This window comes from Odontesthes bonariensis, chromosome 19 (assembly GCF_027942865.1).
Source record: "Odontesthes bonariensis isolate fOdoBon6 chromosome 19, fOdoBon6.hap1, whole genome shotgun sequence".
Lineage (NCBI taxonomy): Eukaryota > Metazoa > Chordata > Actinopteri > Atheriniformes > Atherinopsidae > Odontesthes > Odontesthes bonariensis.
This window is the reverse complement of record NC_134524.1, coordinates 1,564,841-1,580,836: the sequence shown is the minus strand read 5'-3', so window position 1 is coordinate 1,580,836 and position 15,996 is coordinate 1,564,841. Positions and strand designations below refer to the sequence as shown.

Here is a 15,996-nt window from a genome sequence, read left to right as displayed (position 1 = left end):
TGCTCACAGGCTTTTATTTTGTAAAAGTCTGTTGCTCAACGGCTTTTATTCTGTAAAAGTCTGATGCTCATAGACTTTTATTTTGTAAAAGTCTGTCGCTCACAAGCTTTTATTATTGTAAAAGTCTGTTGCTCACAGGCTTTTATTTTGTAAAAGTCTGTCGCTCACAAGCTTTTATTATTGTAAAAGTCTGTTGCTCACAAGCTTTTATTTTGTAAAAGTCTGTTGCTCACAAGCTTTTATTATTGTAAAAGTCTGTTGCTCACAAGCTTTTATTTTGTAAAAGTCTGTTGCTCACAGGCTTTTATTCTGTAAAAGTCAGTCGCTCACAGGCTTTTATTTTGTAAAAGTCTGTTGCTCACAAGCTTTTATTCTGTAAAATTCTGTTGCTCACAGGCTTTTATTCTGTAAAAGTCTGTCGCTCACAGGCTTTTATTTTGTAAAAGTCTGTTGCTCACAGGCTTTTATTTTGTAAAAGTCTGTTGCTCACAGGCTTTTATTCTGTAAAAGTCAGTCGCTCACAGGCTTTTATTTTGTAAAAGTCTGTTGCTCACAAGCTTTTATTCTGTAAAATTCTGTTGCTCACAGGCTTTTATTCTGTAAAAGTCTGTTGCTCAATGGCTTTTATTCTGTAAAAGTCTGTTGCTCACAGGCTTTTATTCTGTAAAAGTCTGTCGATCACAGGCTTTTATTTTGTAAAAGTCTGTTGCTCACAGGCTTTTATTCTGTAAAAGTCTGTCGATCACAGGCTTTTATTCTGGAAAAGTTTGTCGTTCACAGGCTTTATTATTATAAAAGTCTGATGCTCACAGGCTTTTATTTTGGAAAAGTCTATTGCTCACAGGCTTTTATTCTGTAAAAGTCTGCTGCTGTCTGCTGTGGAACAGGAAAAGAAAGTAATCGGCGGATCCACCAAACATGGAGAAGGGTACGGAACTTTTACTCGGCCATTTTCATGTTAAAGTTCTTCCAGACGGCGGAGTGGACAGAACCAAAGTCATCTGTAAACACTGCCAAGTTGAATTGTCTTCTCAGCGTAGTAGTTCCAGTCTAAAATATCACTTAAAGGCAAAACACACAACTGATAGCAGCAAGTCATTCAAGGAAACAGACAGTGGAGCGAGGCTTCTACATAAAAACTACAGAAAGATGCTGATGTTAAAAGTGTGTTTGCACAACAAATGTTATGGCACTTTCATTCATATGGCAGCACATTTAAAATTAAGCTAAATGCTAAAAGCTATACGCTACTTTTGGATTCTGATTGCAAATGCGATTAGTTAGATAAAATACTCAGATAAAACTAAGCGGAACAGGATGTGAACCAGCCACGAAGTCTCCGACAGTAAACTGCTGCTGAAGCTTTGATGCATCATTTCTATGCTTCAGTTTAATGTTCATGTTACAGTCAGCATTAGGGGTGTTTGATCAGCTGGTGATACAGATGTTGTCCACCAGGTGGAGCAAAAGCACAGCTGTCACTGTGGGTCAGCGCTTGAGACAGTTTAAAATACTCAGAGATGAAAATATCACGTTTCAGTGAATCACTTCAGATTAATCAGTGCAAAATACTCAGTGCAGATAAATCAATGCAGAATAATCAGTGCAGATTGATCACTGCATATTAATCACTGCAGATTAATCACTGCAGATTAATTACTGCAGATTAATCACTGCAGATTAATCACTGCAGATTGATCACTGCAGATTAATCACTGCAGATTAATCACTGCAGATTAATCACTGCAGATTGATCACTGCAGATTAATCACTGCAGATTGATCACTGCAGATTAATCACTGCAGATTAATCACTGCAGATTGATCACTGCAGATTAATCACTGCAGATTAATCACTGCAGATTGATCACTGCAGATTATCACTGCAGATTAATCACTGCAGATTGATCACTGCAGATTGATCACTGCAGATTAATCACTGCAGATTGATCACTGCAGATTAATCACTGCAGATTGATCACTGCAGATTAATCACTGCAGATTGATCACTGCAGATTGATCACTGCAGATTGATCACTGCAGATTAATCACTGCAGATTAATCACTGCAGATAAATCACTGCAGATTAATCACTGCAGATTGATCACTTGAACATGTTCAACACCTGTTTAACACCTGTTCTAAGACATGCTCTAACACCTGTTCTAACACATGTTTAACACCTGTTCTAACACATGTTTAACACCTGTTTAACACTTTTTCACCACCTTTTCTAAAACATGTTCTAACACCTGTTCAACACATGTTCTAACACCTTTTTAACATCTGTCTAACACCTGTTCTAACACATTTTCTAACACCTGTTTAACACCTGTTCAACTCCTGTTAAACACCTGTTCTAACACATTTTCTAACACCTGTTTAACACCTGTTCAACACCTGTTCTAACACGTTTTAACGCATGTGTAACACCTTTTTAACACCTGTTCAACACCTGTTCTAACACCTGTTCAACACATGTTCTAACACCTGTTCCACACCTGTTTAACACATGTTCTAATACCTGTTCAACACATGTTCTAACACCTATTTAACACCTGTTTAACACCTGTATAACACTCGTTTAACACCTGTTATAACACCAGTTTAACACTTGTGTAACACCTTTCTAACAGCCGTTTAACAACTGTTCTAACACATGTTCTAACACCTGTTCAACACATGTTCTAACACTTTTTCCACACCTGTTTAACACCTGTTTGACACCTGTATAACACCTGTTTAACACTTGTGTAACACTTTTCTAACATCTGTTTAACACCTGTTCAACACCTGTTCTAACACTTGTTCTAACACCTGTTCAACACATGTTCTAACACCTGTTTAACACCTGTTCAACACCTGTTCAACACCTGTTCAACACCTGTTCTAACACATGTTCTAACACCTGTTCTAACACCTGTTCTAACACATGTTCTGACACCTGTTCTAACACATGTTCTAACACCTGTTCATCACCTGTTCAACACCTGTTCTAACACCTGTTCTAACAAATGTTTTAACACCTGTTCCACACCTGTTTAACACCTTTCTAACACCTGTTTAACATCTGTTATAACACCTGTTTAACACCTGTTTAACACTCGTGTAACACCTTTCTAACACCTGTTTAACACCTGTTCAACACCTGTTCTAACACATTTTCTAATACCTGTTCAACACATGTTCTAACACCTATTTAACACCTGTTTAACACCTGTATAACACTCGTTTAACACCTGTTATAACACCAGTTTAACACTTGTGTAACACCTTTCTAACAGCCGTTTAACACCTGTTCTAACACATGTTCTAACACCTGTTCAACACATGTTCTAACACTTTTTCCATACCTGTTTAACACCTGTTTGACACCTGTATAACACCTGTTTAACACTTGTGTAACACCTTTCTAACAACTGTTTAACACCTGTTCAACACCTGTTCTAACACTTGTTCTAACACCTGTTCAACACATGTTCTAACACCTGTTTAACACCTGTTCAACACCTGTTCAACACCTGTTCAACACCTGTTCAACACCTGTTCAACACCTGTTCAACACCTGTTCTAACACATGTTCTAACACATGTTCTAACACCTGTTCAACACCTGTTCTAACACATGTTCTAACACCTGTTCAACACCTGTTCAACACCTGTTCTAACACCTGATCTAACACATGTTCTGACACCTGTTCTAACACCTGTTCTAACACATGTTCTGACACCTGTTCTAACACATGTTCTAACACCTGTTCAACACCTGTTCAACACGTGTTCTAACACCTGTTCTAACACATGTTCTAACACCTGTTCAACACCTATTCTAACACATGTTCTAACACCTGTTCAACACCTGTTCTAACACCTGTTCTAATACATGTTCTGACACCTGTTCTAACACATGTTCTAACACCTGTTCTAACACATGTTCTAACACATGTTCTGATACCTGTTCTAACACATGTTCTAACACCTGTTCAACACCTGTTCTAATACATGTTCTAACACATGTTCTGACACCTGTTCTAACACCTGTTCTATAACATGTTCTAACACCTGTTCTAACACATGTTCTAACACCTGTTTTAACACCTGTTCTAACACATGTTCTAACATGTTCTGACACATGTTCTGACACATGTTCTAACACATGTTCTGACACATGTCTAACACCTTTTCTAACACATGTTCTAACACCTGTTCTAACACCTGTTCAACACATTTTTCTAACATATGTTCTAACACCTGTTCAACACATTTTTCTAACACATGTTCTAACACATGTTCAACACCTGTTCTAACACCTGTTCTAACACCTTTTCAACACCTGTTCTAACACCTGTTCTAACACCTGTTCAACACCTGTTCTAACACCTGTTCTAACACATGTTCTAACACCTGTTCTAACACATGTTCTAACACATGTCTAACACCTTTTCTAACACATGTTCTAACACCTATTCTAACACATGTCTAACACCTGTTCTAACACATCTTCTAACACATGTTCCAACACCTGTTCTAACACCTGTTCTAACACATTTTCTAACACCTGTTCAACACCTGTTCCAACACATGTTCTAACATGTCTAACACATGTTCTAACACCTCTTCTAACACATGTTTAACACCTGTTTAACACTTTTTCACCACCTGTTCTAAAACATGTTCTAACACCTGTTCAACACATGTTCTAACACCTGTTTAACACCTGTTTAACACCTGTCTAACATCTGTCTAACACCTGTTCTAACACATTTTCTAACACCTGTTTAACACCTGTTTAACACCTGTTCCACACCTGTTTAACACCTGTTTAACAACTGTATAACACCTGTTTAACACTTGTTTAACACCTGTATAACACCTGTTTAACACCTGTATAACACCTGTTTAACACTTGTGTAACACCTTTCTAACACCTGTTCTAACACATGTTCTAACACATGTCTAACACCTGTTTCAACACCTGTTCAACACCTGTTCTAACACTTGTTCTAACACCTGTTCAACACATGTTCTAACACCTGTTTAACACCTGTTCAACACCTGTTCTAACACATGTTCTAACACCTGTTCTAAAACCTGTTCTAACACATGTTCTGACACCTGTTCTAACACATGTTCTAATACCTGTTCAACACCTGTTCAACACCTGTTCTAACACCTGTTCTAACAAATGTTCTAACACCTGTTCCACACCTGTTTAACACCTTTCTAACACCTGTTTAACATCTGTTATAACACCTGTTTAACACCTGTTTAACACTTGTGTAACACCTTTCTAACACCTGTTTAACACCTGTTCAACACCTGTTCTAACACATGTTCTAATACCTGTTCAACACATGTTCTAACACCTATTTAACACCTGTTTAACACCTGTATAACACTCGTTTAACACCTGTTATAACACCAGTTTAACACTTGTGTAACACCTTTCTAACAGCCGTTTAACAACTGTTCTAACACATGTTCTAACACCTGTTCAACACATGTTCTAACACTTTTTCTAATACCTGTTCAACACATGTTCTAACACCTATTTAACACCTGTTTAACACCTGTATAACACTCGTTTAACACCTGTTATAACACCAGTTTAACACTTGTGTAACACCTTTCTAACAGCCGTTTAACACCTGTTCTAACACATGTTCTAACACCTGTTCAACACATGTTCTAACACTTTTTCCATACCTGTTTAACACCTGTTTGACACCTGTATAACACCTGTTTAACACTTGTGTAACACCTTTCTAACAACTGTTTAACACCTGTTCAACACCTGTTCTAACACTTGTTCTAACACCTGTTCAACACATGTTCTAACACCTGTTTAACACCTGTTCAACACCTGTTCAACACCTGTTCAACACCTGTTCAACACCTGTTCAACACCTGTTCAACACCTGTTCTAACACATGTTCTAACACATGTTCTAACACCTGTTCAACACCTGTTCTAACACATGTTCTAACACCTGTTCAACACCTGTTCAACACCTGTTCTAACACCTGATCTAACACATGTTCTGACACCTGTTCTAACACCTGTTCTAACACATGTTCTGACACCTGTTCTAACACATGTTCTAACACCTGTTCAACACCTGTTCAACACGTGTTCTAACACCTGTTCTAACACATGTTCTAACACCTGTTCAACACCTATTCTAACACATGTTCTAACACCTGTTCAACACCTGTTCTAACACCTGTTCTAATACATGTTCTGACACCTGTTCTAACACATGTTCTAACACCTGTTCTAACACATGTTCTAACACATGTTCTGATACCTGTTCTAACACATGTTCTAACACCTGTTCAACACCTGTTCTAATACATGTTCTAACACATGTTCTGACACCTGTTCTAACACCTGTTCTATAACATGTTCTAACACCTGTTCTAACACATGTTCTAACACCTGTTTTAACACCTGTTCTAACACATGTTCTAACATGTTCTGACACATGTTCTGACACATGTTCTAACACATGTTCTGACACATGTCTAACACCTTTTCTAACACATGTTCTAACACCTGTTCTAACACCTGTTCAACACATTTTTCTAACATATGTTCTAACACCTGTTCAACACATTTTTCTAACACATGTTCTAACACATGTTCAACACCTGTTCTAACACCTGTTCTAACACCTTTTCAACACCTGTTCTAACACCTGTTCTAACACCTGTTCAACACCTGTTCTAACACCTGTTCTAACACATGTTCTAACACCTGTTCTAACACATGTTCTAACACATGTCTAACACCTTTTCTAACACATGTTCTAACACCTATTCTAACACATGTCTAACACCTGTTCTAACACATCTTCTAACACATGTTCCAACACCTGTTCTAACACCTGTTCTAACACATTTTCTAACACCTGTTCAACACCTGTTCCAACACATGTTCTAACATGTCTAACACATGTTCTAACACCTCTTCTAACACATGTTTAACACCTGTTTAACACTTTTTCACCACCTGTTCTAAAACATGTTCTAACACCTGTTCAACACATGTTCTAACACCTGTTTAACACCTGTTTAACACCTGTCTAACATCTGTCTAACACCTGTTCTAACACATTTTCTAACACCTGTTTAACACCTGTTTAACACCTGTTCCACACCTGTTTAACACCTGTTTAACAACTGTATAACACCTGTTTAACACTTGTTTAACACCTGTATAACACCTGTTTAACACCTGTATAACACCTGTTTAACACTTGTGTAACACCTTTCTAACACCTGTTCTAACACATGTTCTAACACATGTCTAACACCTGTTTCAACACCTGTTCAACACCTGTTCTAACACTTGTTCTAACACCTGTTCAACACATGTTCTAACACCTGTTTAACACCTGTTCAACACCTGTTCTAACACATGTTCTAACACCTGTTCTAAAACCTGTTCTAACACATGTTCTGACACCTGTTCTAACACATGTTCTAATACCTGTTCAACACCTGTTCAACACCTGTTCTAACACCTGTTCTAACAAATGTTCTAACACCTGTTCCACACCTGTTTAACACCTTTCTAACACCTGTTTAACATCTGTTATAACACCTGTTTAACACCTGTTTAACACTTGTGTAACACCTTTCTAACACCTGTTTAACACCTGTTCAACACCTGTTCTAACACATGTTCTAATACCTGTTCAACACATGTTCTAACACCTATTTAACACCTGTTTAACACCTGTATAACACTCGTTTAACACCTGTTATAACACCAGTTTAACACTTGTGTAACACCTTTCTAACAGCCGTTTAACAACTGTTCTAACACATGTTCTAACACCTGTTCAACACATGTTCTAACACTTTTTCCATACCTGTTTAACACCTGTTTGACACCTGTATAACACCTGTTTAACACTTGTGTAACACCTTTCTAACAACTGATTAACACCTGTTCAACACCTGTTTGACACCTGTATAACACCTGTTTAACACTTGTGTAACACCTTTCTAACAACTGATTAACACCTGTTCAACACCTGTTCTAACACTTGTTCTAACACCTGTTCAACACATGTTCTAACACCTGTTTAACACCTGTTCAACACCTGTTCAACACCTGTTCAACACCTGTTCTAAGACATGTTCTAACACATGTTCTAACACCTGTTCAACACCTGTTCTAACACATGTTCTAACACCTGTTCAACACCTGTTCAACACCTGTTCTAACACCTGTTCTAACACATGTTCTGACACCTGTTCTAACACCTATTCTAACACATGTTCTAACACCTGTTCAACACCTGTTCTAACACCTGTTCTAACACCTGTTCTAAGACATGTTCTAACACCTGTTCAACACCTGTTCTAACACCTGTTCTAATACATGTTCTGACACCTGTTTAACACCTGTTCTAACACCTGTTCTAACACATGTTCTGACACCTGTTCTAACACCTGTTCTAACACATGTTCTAACACCTGTTCTAACACATGTTCTAACACATGTTCTGATACCTGTTCTAACACATGTTCTAACACCTGTTCTAACACATGTTCTGACACCTGTTCTAACACCTGTTCTATAACATGTTCTAACACCTGTTCTAACACATGTTCTAACACCTGTTTTAACACCTGTTCTAACACATGTTCTAACACATGTTCTAACATGTTCTGACACATGTTCTGACACATGTTCTAACACATGTTCTGACACATGTCTAACACCTTTTCTAACACATGTTCTAACACCTGTTCTAACACCTGTTCAACACATTTTTCTAACATATGTTCTAACACCTGTTCAACACATTTTTCTAACACATGTTCTAACACGTTAGACAACTGTTCTAACACATGTTCTAACACATGTTCAACACCTGTTCTAACACCTGTTCTAACACATGTTCTAACATGTTCTGACACATGTTCTGACACATGTTCTAACACATGTTCTGACACATGTCTAACACCTTTTCTAACACATGTTCTAACACCTGTTCTAACACCTGTTCAACACATTTTTCTAACATATGTTCTAACACCTGTTCAACACATTTTTCTAACACATGTTCTAACACGTTAGACACCTGTTCTAACACATGTTCTAACACATGTTCAACACCTGTTCTAACACCTGTTCTAACACCTGTTCAACACCTGTTCTAACACCTGTTCTAACACCTGTTCAACACCTGTTCTAACACCTGTTCTAACACATGTTCTAACACAAGTCTAACACCTTTTCTAACACATGTTCTAACACCTATTCTAACACATGTCTAACACCTGTTCTAACACATCTTCTAACACATGTTCCAACACCTGTTCTAACACCTGTTCTAACACATTTTCTAACACCTGTTCAACACCTGTTCCAACACATGTTCTAACACGTCTAACACATGTTCTAACACCTCTTCTAACACATGTTTAACACCTGTTTAACACTTTTTCACCACCTGTTCTAAAACATGTTCTAACACCTGTTCAACACATGTTCTAACACCTGTTTAACACCTGTTTAACAGCTGTATAACACCTGTTCTAACACATTTTCTAACACCTGTTTAACACCTGTTTAACACCTGTTCCACACCTGTTTAACACCTGTTTAACAACTGTATAACACCTGTTTAACACTTGTGTAACACCTTTCTAACACCTGTTTAACACCTGTTCAACACCTGTTCTAACACCTGTTCAACACATGTTCTAACACATGTCTAACACCTGTTTCAACACCTGTTCAACACCTGTTCTAACACTTGTTCTAACACCTGTTCAACACATGTTCTAACACCTGTTTAACACCTGTTCAACACCTGTTCGACACCTGTTCTAACACATGTTCTAACACCTGTTCAACACCTGTTCAACACCTGTTCTAACACCTGTTCTAACACATGTTCTGACACCTGTTCTAACACCTGTTCTAACACATGTTCTGACACCTGTTCTAACACATGTTCTAACACCTGTTCAACACCTGTTCAACACCTGTTCTAACACCTGTTCTAACAAATGTTCTAACACCTGTTCAACACCTATTCTAACACATGTTCTAACACATGTTCAACACCTGTTCTAACACCTGTTCTAACACCTGTTCTAACACATGTTCTAACACCTGTTCAACACCTGTTCTAACACCTGTTCTAACACATGTTCTAACACCTGTTCTGACACCTGTTCTAACACCTGTTCTAACACATGTTCTAACACCTGTTCTAACACATGTTCTAACACCTGTTCTAATACATGTTCTAACACATGTTCTGACACCTGTTCTAACACCTGTTCTAATACATGTTCTAACACATGTTCTGACACCTGTTCTAACACCTGTTCTAACACCTGTTCTAATACATGTTCTAACACATGTTCTGACACCTGTTCTAACACCTGTTCTAACACCTGTTCTAATACATGTTCTAACACATGTTCTGACACCTGTTCTAACACCTGTTCTAACACATGTTCTAATACATGTTCTAACACATGTTCTGACACCTGTTCTAACACCTGTTCTAATACATGTTCTAACACATGTTCTGACACCTGTTCTAACACCTGTTCTAACACATGTTCTAATACATGTTCTAACACATGTTCTGACACCTGTTCTAACACCTGTTCTAATACATGTTCTAACACATGTTCTGACACCTGTTCTAACACCTGTTCTAACACATGTTCTAACACATGTTCTAACATGTTCTGACACATGTTCTGACACATGTTCTAACACATGTTCTGACACCTGTTCTAACACATGTTCTAACACATGTTCAACACCTGTTCTAACACCTGTTCTAACACATGTTCTAACTCGTGTTCTAAAACCTGTTCTAACACCTTTTCTAACACCTGTTCAACACCTGTTCTAACACCTGTTCAACACCTGTTCTAACACATGTTCTAACACATGTTCTAACACATATCTAACACCTGTTCTAACACATGTTCTAACTCGTGTTCTAAAACCTGTTCTAACACCTTTTCTAACACCTGTTCAACACCTGTTCTAACACCTGTTCTAACACCTGTTCTAACACATGTCTAACACCTGTTCTAACACATCTTCTAACACATGTTCTAACACCTGTTCTAACACATGTTCTAACACATTTTCTAACACCTGTTCAACACCTGTTCCAACACATGTTCTAACACGTCTAACACATGTTCTAACACCTCTTCTAACACATGTTTAACACCTGTTTAACACTTTTTCACCACCTGTTCTAAAACATGTTCTAACACCTGTTCAACACATGTTCTAACACCTGTTTAACACCTGTCTAACATCTGTCTAACACCTGTTCTAAAACATTTTCTAACACCTGTTTAACACCTGTATAACACCTGTTTAACACTTGTGTAACACCTTTCTAACACCTGTTTTAACACATGTTCTAACACATGTCTAACACCTGTTTCAACACATGTTCTAACACCTGTACTAACACCTGTTCTAACACCTGTTCTAACACCTGTCCAACACCTGTTCAATAAATGTTCTAACACCTGTTCTAATACATGTTCTAACACCTGTTTAACACCTGTATAACATCCGTTTAACACCTGTTCAACACCTGTTCAACACCTTTTCTATCACCGGTTCACCACCTGTTCTAACTCATGTTTAACACCCGTTTAACACCTGTTCTAACGCATGTTCTAACACATGTTTTATCACCTGTATAACACCCTTTTAACATATGTTCAAACACATGTTCTAACACCTGTTCTAACACCTGTTCTAACACATGTTCTAACACCTGTTCTAACACCTGTTCTAACACATGTTCTAACACATGTCTAACACCTGTTCTAACACATCTTCTAACACATGTTCTAACACCTGTTCTAACACCTGTTCAACACCTGTTCTAACACCTGTTCAACACCTGTTCTAACACCTGTTCTAACACATGTTCTAACACATGTCTAACACCTGTTCTAACACCTGTTCTAACACATGTTCTAACACCTGTTCAACACATTTTTCTAACATGTTCTAACACGTTAGACACCCGTTCTAACACATGTTCTAACACATGTTCTAACTCGTGTTCTAACACCTGTTCTAACACCTGTTCAACACCTGTTCAACACCTGTTCAACACCTGTTCAACACATGTTCAAAACCTGTTCTAACACATGTTCTAACTCGTGTTCTAAAACCTGTTCTAACACCTGTTCTAACACCTGTTCTAACACATGTTCTAACACCTGTTCAACACATTTTTCTAACATGTTCTAACACGTTAGACACCCGTTCTAACACATGTTCTAACACCTGTTCAACACCTGTTCTAACACCTAATCTAATACTTGTTCTAACACATGTTCTAACACCTGTTCAACACCTGTTCTAACACCTAATCTAATACTTGTTCTAATACATGTTCTAACACATGTTCTAACACCTGTTCAACGCCTGTTCTAACACATGTTCAACACCTGTTCAAAACCTGTTCTAACACATGTTCTAACTCGTGTTCTAAAACCTGTTCTAACACCTGTTCTAACACCTGTTCTAACACATGTTCTAACACCTGTTCAACACATTTTTCTAACATGTTCTAACACGTTAGACACCCGTTCTAACACATGTTCTAACACCTGTTCAACACCTGTTCTAACACCTAATCTAATACTTGTTCTAACACATGTCTAACACCTTTTCTAACACATGTTCTAACACCTGTTCTAATACATGTCTAACACCTGTTCTAAAACCTGTTCTAACACCTGTTCAACACCTGTTCTAACACCTGTTCTAACACTTGTTCTAACACCTTTTCTAACACGTCTAACACCTGTTCTAACACATCTTCTAACACCTGTTCTAACACCTGTTCTAACACCTGTTCTAACACATGTTCTAACACCTGTTCTAACACCTGTTCTAACACCTGTTCTAACACCTGTTCCAACACATGTTCTAACACGTCTAACACATGTTCTAACACCTCTTCTAACACATGTTTAACACCTGTTTAACACTTTTTCACCACCTGTTCTAAAACATGTTCTAACACCTGTTCAACACATGTTCTCACACCTGTTTAACACCTGTTTAACACCTGTCTAACATCTGTTTAACACCTGTTCTAACACATTTTCTAACACCTGTTTAACACCTGTTCCACACCTGTTTAACACCTGTTTAACACCTGTATAACACCTGTTTAACACCTGTTCTAACACATTTTCTAACACCTGTTTAACACCTTTTCCAACACCTGTTTAACACCTGTTTAACACCTTTTTAACACCTGTTAAACATATGTTATAACACCTGTTCAACACCTGTTCTAACACTTGTTCTAACACCTGTTCAACACATGTTCTAACACCTATTTAACACCTGTTTAACACCTGTATAACACCCGTTTAACACCTGTATAACACCTGTTTAACACTTGTGTAACACCTTTCTAACACCCTTTAACACCTGTTCAACACCTGTTTTAACACATGTTCAAACACATGTTCTAACACCTGTTTAACACTCATTTAATACCTGTTCTAACACCTGTTCTAACATATGTTCTAACACATGTCTAACACCTGTTTCAACACATGTTCTAACACCTGTACTAACACCTGTCCAACACCTGTTCAATAAATGTTCTAACACCTATTTAACACCAGTTTAACACCTGTATAACACCTGTTTAACACCTGTTCAACACCTGTTCTAACACTTGTTCTAACACCTGTTCAACACATGTTCTAACACCTGTTCAACACCTGTATAATATCCGTTTAACACCTGTTCAACACCTGTTCAACACCTTTTCTATCACCGGTTCACCACCTGTTCTAACTCATGTTTAACACCCGTTTAACACCTGTTCTAACGCATGTTCTAACACATGTTTTAACACCTGTATAACACCCTTTTAACACATGTTCAAACACATGTTCTAACACCTGTTTAACACCTGTTTAACACCTGTCTAACATCTGTCTAACACCTGTTCTAACACATTTTCTAACACCTGTTTAACACCTGTTCCACACCTGTTTAACACCTGTTTAACACCTGTATAACACCTGTTTAACACCTGTTCTAACACATTTTCTAACACCTGTTTAACACCTGTTTAACACCTGTTTAACACCTGTTTAACACCTTTCTAACACCTGTTTAACATATGTTATAACACCTGTTCAACACCTGTTCTAACACTTGTTCTAACACCTGTTCAACACATGTTCTAACACCTATTTAACACCTGTTTAACACCTGTATAACACCCGTTTAACACCTGTATAACACCTGTTTAACACTTGTGTAACACCTTTCAACACCTGTTTAACACCTGTTCAACACCTGTTTTAACACATGTTCAAACACATGTTCTAACACCTGTTTAACACTCATTTAATACCTGTTCTAACACATGTCTAACACCTGTTTCAACACATGTTCTAACACCTGTACTAACACCTGTCCAACACCTGTTCAATAAATGTTCTAACACCTATTTAACACCTGTTTAACACCTGTATTACACCCGTTCAACACCTGTTCTAACACCCGTTTAACACTTGTTCCACACCTGTTTAACACCGATTTAACACCTGTATAACACCTGTTTAACACCTGTTCAACACCTGTTCTAACACTTGTTCTAACACCTGTTCAACACATGTTCTAACACCTGTTTAACACCTGTATAACATCCGTTTAACACCTGTTCAACACCTGTTCAACACCTGTATAACATCCGTTTAACACCTGTTCAACACCTGTTCAACACCTGTATAACATCCGTTTAACACCTGTTCAACACCTTTTCTATCACCGGTTCACCACCTGTTCTAACTCATGTTTAACACCCGTTTAACACCTGTTCTAACGCATGTTCTAACACATGTTTTAACACCTGTATAACACCCTTTTAACACATGTTCAAACACATGTTCTAACACCTGTTTAACACCCATTTAATACCTGTTCTAACTCATGTTCTAACACCTGTCTACCACCTGTTTTAACACATGTTCTAACACATGTCTAACACCTGTTTTAACACATGTTCTAACACCTGTTCTAACAAATTTTCTAACGCCTGTTCTAACACCTGTTTAACACCTGTTCTAACACCTGTTCTAACACATGTTCTAACACATGTTCTAACACCTGTTCTAACAAATGTTCTAACGCCTATTCTAACACCTGTTCTAACACCTGTCCAACACCTGTTCAATAAATGTTCTAACACCTGTTCTAACACCTGTTCTAACACCTGTCCAACACCTGTTCAATAAATGTTCTAACACCTGTTCTAACACCTGTTCTAACACCTGTCCAACACCTGTTCAATAAATGTTCTAACACCTGTTCTAACACATGTTCAAAACATGTTCTAACTCAAATCTAACAACCATTTTAACACATTTTCAACACCTGTTCTAACACATGTTCTAACACCTGTTCTAAGACCTGTTCTAAGACCTGTTCTAAGACCTGTTCCAACATATGTTCTAACACATGTTCAACACCTGTTCTAACACATGTTCTAAAACCTGTTTAACACTTGTCTAACAGCAGTCTAACACCTGTTCAACAACTGTCTAACACCTGTTCCAACACATGTTCTAACACCTGTTCAACACCTGTTCTAACACATGTTCTAACACCTGTTCAACACATGTTCTAACACCTGTTTAACATCTGTATAACACCTGTTTAACATCTGTTATAACACCTGTTTAACACCTGTTCAACACCTGTTCTAACACTTGTTCTAACACCTGTTCAACAACTGTTTTAACACCTGTTCAACACCTTTTCTAACACATGTTCCAACACATGTTCTAACACCTGTTCTAACACCTGTTCAAAACTCGTTTAACACCTGTTCTAACACATGTTCTAACACATTTTAGACACATGTTCTAACACCTGTTCAACACCTCTGCAACACCTGTTCTAACATATGTTTTAACACTTGTTAGACACCTGTT

The 15,996-nt window shown here is 37.7% G+C and overlaps 1 protein-coding gene across 2 annotated transcripts in view; it reads left to right on the top strand.

The window, feature by feature from the left end:
- LOC142368896 (sodium/hydrogen exchanger 9B2-like) overlaps nt 1–15,996 on the top strand; it is a 43,709-nt gene that overhangs the window by 4,508 nt on the left and 23,205 nt on the right. The window lies entirely within an intron of this gene.